The following is a 13,112-nucleotide window of genomic DNA, read 5'->3' on the forward strand; positions in this document are numbered from 1 at the left end:
CAACAGGGGGCAGCCAGAGAGAGCCAAGAGTCCCAGTAGGTGCTTGTACATGGGGAACTGCTGAAAGCTCCTGCTCCACCCGAGTTGCCTTAAGCTCAGTCTCTGCTTCAACACATTTTTTCCTTGACAGCTTGAGAAAAATAACTTCTGTTACTCTGAAGGCTAGAGAAAGTAAAAGCCAAGAAAAATAAAATCTCTCTTCCTATTTCCTACTTCCATGTAACTTATTGCAGTCACACAAAGCATGTGCTGCTCGAGCTGCCTGAGTGTGGGGTCAGAGCCTTTGGGGAAGACACACACAAATCTGTGGGGTGAAATGATCCATACCCTGGAGAACTTACAGCCCCACACAGTAATGGCACTCTTGGAGGTACTGGGACACCCTCAGGGAGGTCCTGAAGAGAAAATGCAACTTTCAAAAGAGTTAAATCAAAGTTTTAAGTTCACCAGCATTAGTAGCTTTATGTCCCCCACCCAAGAGCTCTGTCTCTGCCAGCTGAATATGCACTAGAGAGCCATCAATGCCTTCAGTGGGGAGGCTGTCAGGCTTTCCAGTACAAGGCAAATTACAGAACTAAAGATTTTAATTACTTCTTTCATACCTCCTAAACAGAAATAATGTTCCTGAAAACCCATGGCAAAGCCAGCTGAAAAACAAAGGAATAAATGGAGCAAGAGAAAACCTAACACTGAAGTAAGGATGAGGATGAGCCCATCCACAACCTCTGAATTAGAGCATTCTATTTAAGATTGTTTATCTTTGCTATGTCCTGTTCCCCAGAGCTTTAGACCTTTGATCCTACCACTGCATTTGCCAAAGGCTGTACAGACCATTGCACCTGACACCTCTCCCAGTGGCATTCAGATGCCTTTCAGCAGTATGACCAACACAGCTGCAGAGCAGGATGCTGATGGAAAGTGGATTAGAAGATTGCTCATCCTCTCAGAATGTCACCTGGGACAGCTGTGTGTTGCTAAGCCCTGCATCAGATGGAGAGAAAAAGGTATTTTGCACAAATCAGGAATTGGGTTTAATTATCACAGTTCACAGCTTCAGCAGGAACCCAAGGCATGAGGCTGGTGGTTCACACTCCAGAAAGAAACATACAAAAACAACCAAGAGGTTTGCAAAATAGGCAGGCACACCAGGCAAAGTCTGTGGCAGAGAGAGGGAAGATCCCAGAGCATCAACATCCCAGCCCTGCAGCAGGCTCTGTGCACTCACAGAAAGGGCTTTGAGCAGTGCTGGCCTCTCTCCCTGGCAGGGACATGAGCTCTATACTTCCTACCAGCCACCTGGCTAGTGAGTCACAGAACATTTTAAGCCAAATGCTCGGGAGATGGGGGTGGGGGGTGACGAGAAACTTCTTTATTCTGCAAAAATTACAGGACTGACATGGTTCTTCATTTTATCCCTGCCCAGTACACACAGCATCTTCAGAAATGTTCCTTCTCAAACAGGGCCAAAGGCAGTGCTGGTGCCACCCCCTGCCCCAGGGGTTCATAGAAGGGGACTTGCCCCGTCCTCCTAGGAACTGTAATTCCTTTACCTTCCCAATAAAATCTCATATGAAAGTGGACTCAAAGGAACCATGCAAAATCTAAGACTACCTGAAGGAAATTGAGCAAGCCCCTTTCTGCATGCCATTTAAGCCCAAATTCTAAGGAAATAACCTTGTGTGCTTCAGACAGTTTGTTTCACTCTGCTAGTTTTTCAAATGATTTTAAATTACACATGCTCAAATGGAAAAGGATGGCAGTAAATAGGAAGCTGTAACTAAATATTGCTCCTTAATAGGTAGCAGATGAGATGCCAGCCATACCACACAATGGCATCAAATATATACAGATTTTCCTAATATTTCTCCATTACTTTGATTTAAGAAAAGGATGGCTCCTATTTGCAGCCTGTCATGGAGTGCTCTGAACACTGCTGTGGTCTTCCTTTGGGTTCCCTATAGTTTATCTGATTTCCTAAGCACATTTCTTGAGAATCATTCAGGGATATTGCCAAGTTTTTATATTTTTACTGAGTTTTTCTCAATCCAGGTATCCCCACAGGAATTCAAGCACCTGAACACAAAATCCCAGCCTTTGCTAATCTGTCTTGTTTTCAAGAGCTGCAGCTCTTCGTGTGGTCAAAAAAGACAACCCTGGGCATTTGCCCTACACCACCACCCATCCTTCCCACTCCTCTGTGCAGCCATCAGCTCTGCTCCCTGCAGGGCACAGTGGATGCCAGGACACAAGGGAGGTTTATGTGCCCACACAGGGTGAGCACAGACTGGGCACTGCTTCCCTGGGCCCACAGGAGCCCTGGGCAGGGGAATCCCAGGCCGAGATAAATCCAATTACAGCCACTTTGTCTTAGGTTGCAATATATAACCAATAGCATGTATTCTACTCCCCTGTTGAAACCAGTTGAAAAGGTTTCCTCTTTTAACTCCAGGGAGAGGGGGCAGCTGCCTTCTGTTAATGGGCAGCTGTTAAACCAGCTGGGGCAGAGTTCTTTATCCCTTCCAGGCCCCATCCTCCCTCCAGGGGATCTCTGCTGTCCATGGGCCATCCAGGCTCACTGCAGGGCTGATACAATTCCATCAGCCCATGGGGAGATGCTCCACCCAGGAGAAGGAGCCCAGCATTCCCACCTGGATCAAACCTGGCATTCAGAACAGCAGCACAGCCTGTTTGCACTGGATTCCCAGAGGGAGACCAGACCCAGCTCAGCACCACTGGACCCTTCTACAGGATCATCTCTGCTCCAACAGAACCACATCTGGCACTCCAGGAGGATTTAATTGGACTGCTGCCAACACCCTGACCAACAGAGTATCAGGTCATATTCTGACTCTGCCAGTGTTTCTAAGATTTTTTTTATTGATTGTTTGCTTTATTACATTTGTATTTTTTAATATTCCTAGTAAAGAACTGTTATTCCTATTCCCAATCTTTGCCTGAAGGCCCTTAATTGCAAAATTACAATAATTTGGAGGGAGGGGGTTTACATTCTCCATTCCAAGGGAAGCTCCAGCTTTCCCTGGCAGCCACCTACCAGGACACACTCCCAACACCTGCTGGTGCAAAGGGCCCCAGCCTGTCACTAGCACTGCACCATGGGGTGTCACACCCTGGCAGGTGTCAGGGTGGCACTGCCTGTGCAGGGACAGTGGGGACATTCTTCCCATGATCTGACCCTGCTGGGACAGCTCCAGCAGTGACTCAGTGTCTCAGTGCCAGCCCCCGCCTCTTCAGGCTTGTGCCTTGAAACAGACATTTCAAAAGTGCCCCAAAATAAACACTAATAGCTGCTGGGTCAAACTGTTTGCTGGCTCAGTGGGCACATGGGGCTTCCTCCTGCAACCTTCTCTGCTTCCCTTTGACTCATTTGTTAAAAATGCTGAGGAGAAGATACTTTATTTTATAAATTAGACTATTATCTCAGATTCATCTTTTCCCTTAATGAAAAGCAAGTTTCTACAGCATGTCAAATAAATAGCCCTTAAGTACAGTACAGTCAAGTTCTTCTAACGTGTGTCTTGGAAAACAGGGAGTTCTCATGGTAGGTCCAGCTGTGTATTTGTATCCCTCACAACCCCCAGCAGGACCAACTGCATCTCTGCACCCCGGGAGAAAGCAGCACCACCTCCCTTCTTGTTACCAACAGCATCCATTTTCAAAAGCACTCTGTCTTTCTTCTCCTCAGCTTCCTTTTAGGCTTTTCTTCTCACTCCTGCCGTTGCTCAGCCTGTGAGGGAATGCTCTAACATCAAGCCTTACTCTGGTTCCCAGAGTCTCATTTTTTGAAAGGATGAGGTTTCCCAACATCCTCAAGCTACTTCACATTTTCCTTTTTCTAACATATGCCCTATCCCTTCATTTTTGTTTACCACTCTTATCCCCTTTACTATTTTTTCCCCATTTTTTTACTGATCCATTTTTCTTTTTACCCTCTTCCCTTCAACTCTTTGCTTCTCTTTTTTCTCCCTGCTCCATCCTAGTGACACTTTCTGGCTAGATGTATTACCCACTGTGCTGAGGGGAAGCAGTGCTCTGAATTCAAGTTGCACTGTACAACAAGAGCAATACTAAATATACTCACAGAAACAGCAAATCAAACTCAGAGTGTTCTCATCTCCCCGTGCTAAATTCCCAGAGCCAAATGCCTCCCATTACCAAAACAATGTTAAATAAAGCTGAAGGGAGAATTAAATGAGAAATAAATTGGGCATTTAAAGGCTGGGTTGCAGCACTCAACAGCTCTCACTTCAACAGTTGCACTGCACACCTTCCATCGGGCCCCACTCTGCAGAGCAGCCTCTGCTTGTTGGTGTGTTCCCCACTCTGCCAGAGATGATACAGGCACCCTGCATTGCCAGATAAGCAATATATGTCACTCTCCCTTGCCTAACATTTAAATAAGTCCATTAATTTATCTTCTATTACAGGCTACAGCACAAATCGGAGAGGCAGAGGGAGCACGTTCTGGGCTTGGCTCTGTGCCCTGAACTGTGCCTCACCCCACTGGCTTGGGGCCTCTGCACACACCTGGCCAACAGTTTGGTGGTAAACCCTCAGATACTTCTGCATAAAATGTGTGTCAGGAAATAACTACTGCTCTGGGATGACATGATTTTTGTACTTTTTACACTTAGAGCAGGTGAATCCCAACCTTTCTTCTAACCACATCCTTTTTGGACAGGCCCTCCCAGCTGGATGGGGGCAGAGCACATCTGGGTGACATGTTCCCTTCATGGCAAATGGAATGTCCTCTGAGAAATAAAAGTGCTTTAATTGCAAGCAATCAAAATCAGAGTAATGCCAAGAAATCCTTTTTTTCAGCCCTAAACAAAATGAAAATCAAAACTGAGAAATTAGTTGTTTAGAGGTCAGAAGAGAACTAGCTAAAAGGAGTTAATGCTACATGTTTATACATTCTATGTATTTTCATTCCATTTTAAAGAGAATAATTTCTATACTGGCTGACACTCGTGTGAATTATGACATCTGGCTCTAGAGATAGATACAGGCAGAGACCAAACACACATACACTGCACCTGTCCTGCTGACACAGGGCTCTTTCTCACACTGCTAAAGGGATGAAGAGGGAGTAAAAAAGAAATGCTCATGTTTAAATTAAGATTCAAAAAAGGTAAGTCTTCCTGTCAATGAAAAACAGCAATATTTTTACACAGATGCCCATGGGTACCTGTCTATGCACTGTGGGGGGGAAGGAGGGACAAGGAGACATGGGAAAACCAGAAAGATCTTGCTGTTCTCACCAAAACACACCAGTCCTGTTAACAGGAAAAGATCCAGCCCTTTTTACAAGCAAATTTCCCAGGTTGTGGTCTAATATGTATCTTTTGCTTTTTATTTAGCTATGCTCTTGGACTACTGAGTTACAGATTTAAAATACACAGAATCAGTGTAGGGAAAAGCAGAAATAGGTTCCTCTTGAAGACTCAATTGAATTACTCAGAAAAGATTAATTAAAATTGAATTCTCTTTTGACACAATATCTCCTGTTTGCTAGTTCTTGGTATGTCTATTACCTAGTTTCCATTAGGAGATATTATACTCTGTAATGAAATAAATTTCAAGGACCCTGTGGGATTAAACGAAAAGTTTACTGTATTCTGAGAGCTGCAGGAGCAGCAAGGTTCCAGTGCAAACTGGCTTGCTTAATGAGAAAAGGTTCACATGTCATCACTGAATTCACATCAGGAATCTTTTTAAGGTACAGAAGGGCAAATAACTGAGTGTAGATTGGAAAACAGCTTGATTGGCAAAGTGACAGCCAAAAGTCAGGTCCTTATCTGATCTCTCCAAAAACCAAGGGAGAGGGGAGAGGAAGGAGGGTATTTCCTTCAACCCTGAGAACAGCTTTGTGACTAAAATAAGAATTATTAAAAAGGAAAGGCCATTGGCACCTCCAGCATATGGCTGTGGTTTTGCTGTCAGTATTTGGGGAAGCCATCCAGGGAAGCACCAACATTAGGGATCAGTGTGAGTGAATTAGATATATGAGTGAGAGTATTTACCTTGCAACTGGTGCTGCAGGTCTGACACTCTATAAAATATTGCTTTGTTTTTTACCATATCACACCTGGAGCCTAATGAGACACTTGACATGCAAAGAAACCCCTCAAAATGGACCTGGGGCAGAGCCTGGCCCCAGGAGACATAAGGGAGAATTTCACTGTAGTGTTGAATTAACAGTAGCACAAGGAGTCACTGACCACTTTACTGGACAAGGGAAATCAGTTTGAGAGAGATGGAGCAAGCATTATTTGTGTCCTTTTTTCTCTGCATATTCTCATTTTATGCCACTTGCAAGGACACTATGAAATCCCCAGTGTCATAAGTCTTGGCCTCAGAAGCTGGCACTGATATCAAAAGGATAATATTTGTGTTTTGGCTATTTGGGACACTGTAACAGAGCCCACTGAACAGGTACTCACCACATCCCAAATCTGTGCTTCCAGCTACAACAGCCAGCAGCCTTGTAATAGAGAGTTAAAATGTAAATACAAGCTGCTATTTTAGTGCCATCACACAAATGTAGCAGCTTATGTTCTCTTTTCCTTTATTTCCAGAATGGACAGGGTACCTGAATCAAGCTACAGCTAATCCTTTTTCTTTTTGCTCCTTTTTTCTTCTCCCCAAGTGCCCAGTCAATTAAATCTTGCTTACATAGGGAATTCTTACTTGCCTTATTCCTACAATGACAGTTGACAATGTTCAGACTAAAGGATGCCAAAATCTGGTTTTCCCTAGATAGTAAAAATACAAACAGAAATCAAACCCAAGCAGACTAATAAAGGATTACAAGATCTGACAGTGCTTTGTAAATTTGAAAGGTTGCATGGCTTGGTTCAAAATAAACCTGAAATCCTGAGTCTGCCCTGACATTTCTGCCTCCCCTGTATACAACATTCTTCTCTTTGTCATACAGACAGTTGCTCACAAAGGAGTTCACTGACATCACCTTGCTCATCTAGTCCAGATGGCCCAAAGTGATGAAAATCCAAAGGTATTCCAGGAAGTGACCTTGGAGATGCTTTAGTGATTCAAAATTCAGGGAAAACTGAAAGGCTGACACTGGAAGCATCACAGCTCTAGCTCTAAGGAAAACCAGTTCACCCAGGCAGCAGCTGCCTTTTAAAGGACAACAGCAGATTCCCCAGTTGACAAGACATCTGCTACAGTTTCCCACAATTCCTGATTTACAAAAGAAATAAGAGCTGGTTTGCATCACATATGTCAATAGCTGGGATTTTTCCCTTCTTACCCTTCAGCTTGTGTTACCTCTAATGAGACAAGATGACAATGCCTGTTCAGAAATGAAAACAAGAGGGGGAAATTTACAGGACAAAGATAATTTACTTTTTTTTCCTCTGAACTGATCTGTTAGCTTTCCTCTGAGAAGCTGGCCAAACTGAAAATTGTGGGTCTTGCTGCTCTCACCCTCTGGGAGATAGATAGATAGATAGATAGATAGATAGATAGATAGATAGATAGATAGACAGACATAAGATATAAAGTACCTCTTCCCAAACCACACCCAGCCTGGCAAAATAAAAATTAAATCAACATGGTTTTGCAACACAAAGCCACCCTCTCACTTTTGCAGAGGACTATTTGAAATAAAGATGGATCATAGTGTGAGTCATTTATCTCTCCTCTCTGATGCATTCACACACGCCTACCACTGCAGGGGGATTCAGAGGAATGACCTGAATCTCAAGAACCCATGGGTTTGCAAACAAAACCCAGCTGATGAGGTCATGCAAAGCCAGGCCTAAATCTATGGCTTCCCCTTTGCCCCTGGTTTGCTCCTCTCAGTATTTCACACAGTGAAAGTGCAGGAGAAGCAAGGAGTGGTACCATGTAATGAAACCATGGATCACAGAGCAGCTCCAGAGTACGGCATTCCCATTTCACAGGGGGGGGATTCAGGCAAGCAGACTAGGTGAAATCCCAATTGACCACAACACTTGTACTTATTTTAATTGTTTATTGAAAACAGCATGACAGATGCAAAACTAAGGGAGAATGAAGAAAAAGAAACATCGGCTTCGTTCACAGGATCAGCTCCCTCTGCATGAACCACACACAAAATCAATTCTTCACATCATATGTTTAAAGAAAAAAGGTTGAACTGTTGATAGTAACACGAGAGGGAAAAGACAGAGGGAGCAAAGAAAACAGGAGGTGGCAGGAAGGTCTGGTCAAAGAGGTTTGTTTTAGCAGCAGGTGGGTGTGACAGATGATGCAGAGGGATAAAGAAGCAGAAAGAAAGAGATGCTGAGGAGAGGGAAGGTCCATGATAAGAGATCAGGAGCCAGGCCTAACACAAGGCTGGGAAGAGCCTCACTTTGTAGTTATTTTGCTTTGGTTGGTCCTCAGAGCAGTGGTTCAGGAGCAGGCTTACATCTTACATGCCCGCACAGCTCTCCCTCTCTGCTGACTCATACCACCAACTTACAAAACATATAAAATTGAGAAGAATGAATGCAAGTGTCAGGAGATCTGCCCCTGTTCCCAGCAGCCTAAAAAGGAACTTGTTTATGACACCTATGATCGAGCTGTGACACATTCCTTCAGTGATGGAATGATCCCACTAGGATCACTTTTGCTGGCCAACATTGAGCATATTTTTCTCCAATTCATCTTTCCAGTGTGATTTATTCCACACATCCACTTGGAAAAACATGCTCAGCACCATCACAACATCTGCACAGCAAAGTCCATCACTATACTGATAGATCATGGTTTTGTTTCTTGCTCAAACACAGACAACAAGGAGCTGCACACAAATTCTGTCCCTGAGCTTTACTGTCTCAGGAAATGACAAAGCAAATCCATCCAGGACAATGAAACCAATCCAAAAGAGAGCCCCCAGCCCCAAATGCCAGCATGGATAAGATTTGAATACACCCCCTAAAGATCCAAACTTGGAACAGCACATTGTATCACCTGCAACAAGTTAGTCCTTAGAGAAGGACATTACCTTCAGGTTTGGCTTGGAACAGCCATCAGCGATGGCTCCATCTTAACCACCATTTTCCCAGGATGGACAAAAAACAGGAGCAGTAAAATACTCCAAACCCCTGTACCCTTATAGGTTGTTCTGGGGTGTATTTTAACACACAGCTTTGGATGTCCTGCAGAAAGAATCCCTTCCTGCACCTACCCAGTGTAAGGAGCACAACAGCTCCAGCTCCCAGTTACTCTAAGTTGTTGATGGAGTTTCCAAAGAGTAGTTTTGAGTGTCATTTTTGGATTCTGAGTCTGGCAGGTCTGGCTGTTCTCACTTAAGACTATATCAAATGCTTCTCAGGCTTTCCTCTCTAAACCATATTGTTCCTTCTGGGCCCTTTGGCTATATTTTATGAAATAACTGATGTTCTCTATCTCCAGGGGGCAATTTATTATTGCTTCTACCAACAAGGAACCATATGATCTAATACATCTCTTCCTGTTCTGTCTTTTGAGGTTTCTATAATTTTTCCAGAGGTTTTTATTTTGTTCCCAAAGAATGGTTTCTGTACCTTACAATTTGTCCTGTGGATGTTTCTTGGTCTGAAAAAGACACTGCTTCTCCATAGAAACCTTGCCAGACACTCCCTATGCAGAAGCATTACTCCAGGGGCAGAGTGCATGGAATTATTTAATATTTTCCTAATTTTGTTAAACTCCCAGAAAATTATTCCCCTTTCTTCTATCCCTAGCATTACTCTGTGCCTTCCCCTCTTCCTTGACCCTCACTGGCACTGTCCCTACCCCAGTTCACCTGACTGGCTCATTGTGTGTAAGCAATTTTATGAAAATGGTCTTCAGATAAAAGCTCTGTTGCCCCAGTCAGGCCTGGGGTAACATAACCAGATCCTGGAAATGGCCATAGAAGAAACTTAACTCTAGCCCAGGAGCCTTCATGGGCAGATGTTTGAACCAGGGTTTTACCAAGCACCTTGTACACACTTATTTCAGCTGGGTGCCACACTGAGTGGAGCTTGCAAATGAGCTTGCTTCCCATGTAGTTTATATGGGGTCCAATTCCAGGTGCATTACCATCCTGTTAGAAGCTTCTTTTTGAGGGAAGGATCCAAAGGGAATGAAAGATTAGAGATCTGGGAGACAACATGGCCTAGATCTGCTTTAGACATTCCAATGAGGCTCCTAATTTGCTGCTTTGTTGCACTGCACACACACACACACACACACACACACACACACACACACACACACATCTATATATACTTTTTCCCCCATAAACCCCAACTGCTTTGTCTGCTTCTTGAGAAGGGTGGTTTTGAAATATCCCTTCCAAAGTTGAGACAACTGTTTCCAGTGGTGGGGTTTATTAAATTCCTGTGGCAGCTATTTCCAAGGCTGCTTTGTCATACATTTCTCTGCAAGAGACCAAGAATGGCAGAGGGGTTGCATTTCAATTGCAACCTTTATACTAAAGTGTAACACGAACATCGGGGAATTAAATAAAATTATATTATTCCTAGATGTCTGCTTAAAAAGGAAATTCAAGATTTTATGGATGCCCCAGAGACAAACTATTACATTACATTCCTCGCTGTTCTTATTTGAGTTCTGTCTGTTTGAGCACCTCAAATAGCACAGAATCATTCATAAAGAATGGGCAAGAGAGACTGTGTCCCATCAATATTTCAAGCTTGGTTATCAAATCAAGAGAAATTCATGAGTTCTGCTCCAGCTCAACATTTTCAGGTTTGATACTATTGTTTGACAGTTTAGAGGGTTTTCCCTCTGCATTCTCATTGTCATTAATATTTTATATAATGTTCCAGTTGATGCTATTGTAATATTTATTATTTTTTTTAACTTGGCTGTACTAACCATTTTTTTCTTTTTTCAGCAGGGAGAAACTCACACTCATTTGCTATTTGTGGGGTGATGACATAGTGTGAAGAAGCAGTAATGATGACTGACTGATAGAAGACACCATATGTTCTCTTCATTTTTCTCTGTGCTATTTTCCGAGAGATGAATAAAGACTCAGTATAAGATAAGCTTGCCTATATATAGTATTAAAAAAAAATTGACCTTTTTTTTCCCCCAAATAATTGGCAGGATGGAAGAAATGATCTTTTTTCCTAAAGCATTCAAATAGTATTGCTATAAATATCAGGCTCCAAATCACCAAGATAAATATTTTCCAGTCTTTTCCACCAGAAACATTTTACATGTATCCAGGCACCAGAAACAATTTTACAATTAATTCCACTCACCCCCAAACGTTCTCCATTTTCCATAGAAAACATTTTGAAAATATCAGTTGCATTTGCTGATGACTAAGCAAAGGTAAACAATTCCTTCCAGTCTTAAAAGAAACTAGATTCTATATGGGACTCTAAGTGACTGTGTGCAGTGCATGATAATCAGAAATCCTGATTAGAAGCACAGTACCAGCATCACTGGATCACGATACTAGATTATATGCTTAGGTGTTTCTTTGCACCCTGAGTGTCTAAATCCATGCAACTAATAAAACAGAAGATTCCCTTCAATAAATATTGCCTTTGCTTTAACATGGTTTAATATCAAAATAATTGGAAATCTCATTTCCTAGAAATAACAGAATAAATATCTTTTATTGTTCTAGCATATGCATTTACCAGGTATATTCTTTTCCTAAATAAAAATTTTCTCTTTTTTTCTCTGTCATTTTTGTTCATTCTACCCTCTCAAAACCAAGGCTCTGTGATTGTCACTCTTCCTCCTAACTTTGTAATAGCCACTAACCAGCTCCAGACTACAGCAGAGCCACACACACATATCTGCTAATAAGCAGTCAGGAGCAGAAACAAAGAAGTAAACAAAAGGGATTCACATTGCCTTCTGTTCCACTGGAGACAGAGAGGCAAAGAAAAAAAAAATAAAAATCAATCCTCCAAACACAAAAATAACCCCCAGAAATCGTTGGTTTAAGATACCTTATTTTTCAAATTCACCGGTATTTTTTGTAAGCAATGGAGCCAAAATGGGAGAAAAACATAATTGTGAGTCCTGCAGGCAGCAGGGCAGAGGACTCGCTGTCAATGGACCTAGTGCCAGGACTCTTGTTTGGGCTTTGTTTTCAAGGACATCCATTTAAAGCATTTTCCATAACACAACTGAATAAAGAACACGGAGCCACATTCTGCTCACAAAGACTCCCACCACAGCTGTGGCAGGAAAGGTTCCTTATGCCAGAGATGGCCCTTGGAGGACGTTTCCTCCCCGGTCACCTGCCATAGCAACAGACACCGAGCAATGTTTTACATTTATAGTATGCAACTCACTTTACCCACTTACAGACTTATTGTTTTGCTGTGACAGCTTATGCACCCTGCACCACAGAGAGCAGGACAAAAGGTGCTCAGGTAAAGCAATTACTGCAGTTTTCACATGTTATTCTTCCTTTGAACTCCAAGTGGCACGAATGCATCTTCCCCTGGAAAGCTGTCACAGACACCTTCTTTTCCTATGACAATGGAATTACATAAAGTCTGATCTCAAAACTCTCATTTAAATATTCCATCCTATCAGCAATGAGCTGGCTTACTTAAGAATTACAGACTTGGGTCCCTAATCAATATTTTAATAAATAACACCTACTTAGAACAATTGATTGCTAGGGAGCAGACTACATATAATGTATTTCTGCTAATCTAGTCACAGGATAAATGTCATAGTTTATTTATAAGACACACCTGAAATGATTCTGAGGGCTGTAGATAGGATCCATGTTGACACATTTCACACTGCACAGACACAGTGTCAGGTTGAGGTGGGTGGTGGCACTCGAGGCAGCACGTCTGGCATTGCCTGTTGGGAAGTTCCCATTGCCCCTGGGCTGCCAAAGCTCAGCCCTGTGGCTCCCTGGCAGCAAGGGCAGCTCCTGGGACCCACACTCCGAACTGAGGCATCCCTTGATGCCAGGCCCTGGGGGCACCATTCAATCGAATTAAACACCCACTTCATTACACTGGCAATAGCCAGGCATGTCACCGAGGCCATTCTTGGGGATTACAGCCACACCCTGGGTTTGCTCCCATGAGACTCTTTATTCTACTGCACGGTTATGTGGGGAA

The sequence above is a fragment of the Zosterops lateralis genome (assembly GCF_965231275.1).
Source record: "Zosterops lateralis genome assembly, chromosome: 12".
NCBI lineage: Eukaryota > Metazoa > Chordata > Aves > Passeriformes > Zosteropidae > Zosterops > Zosterops lateralis.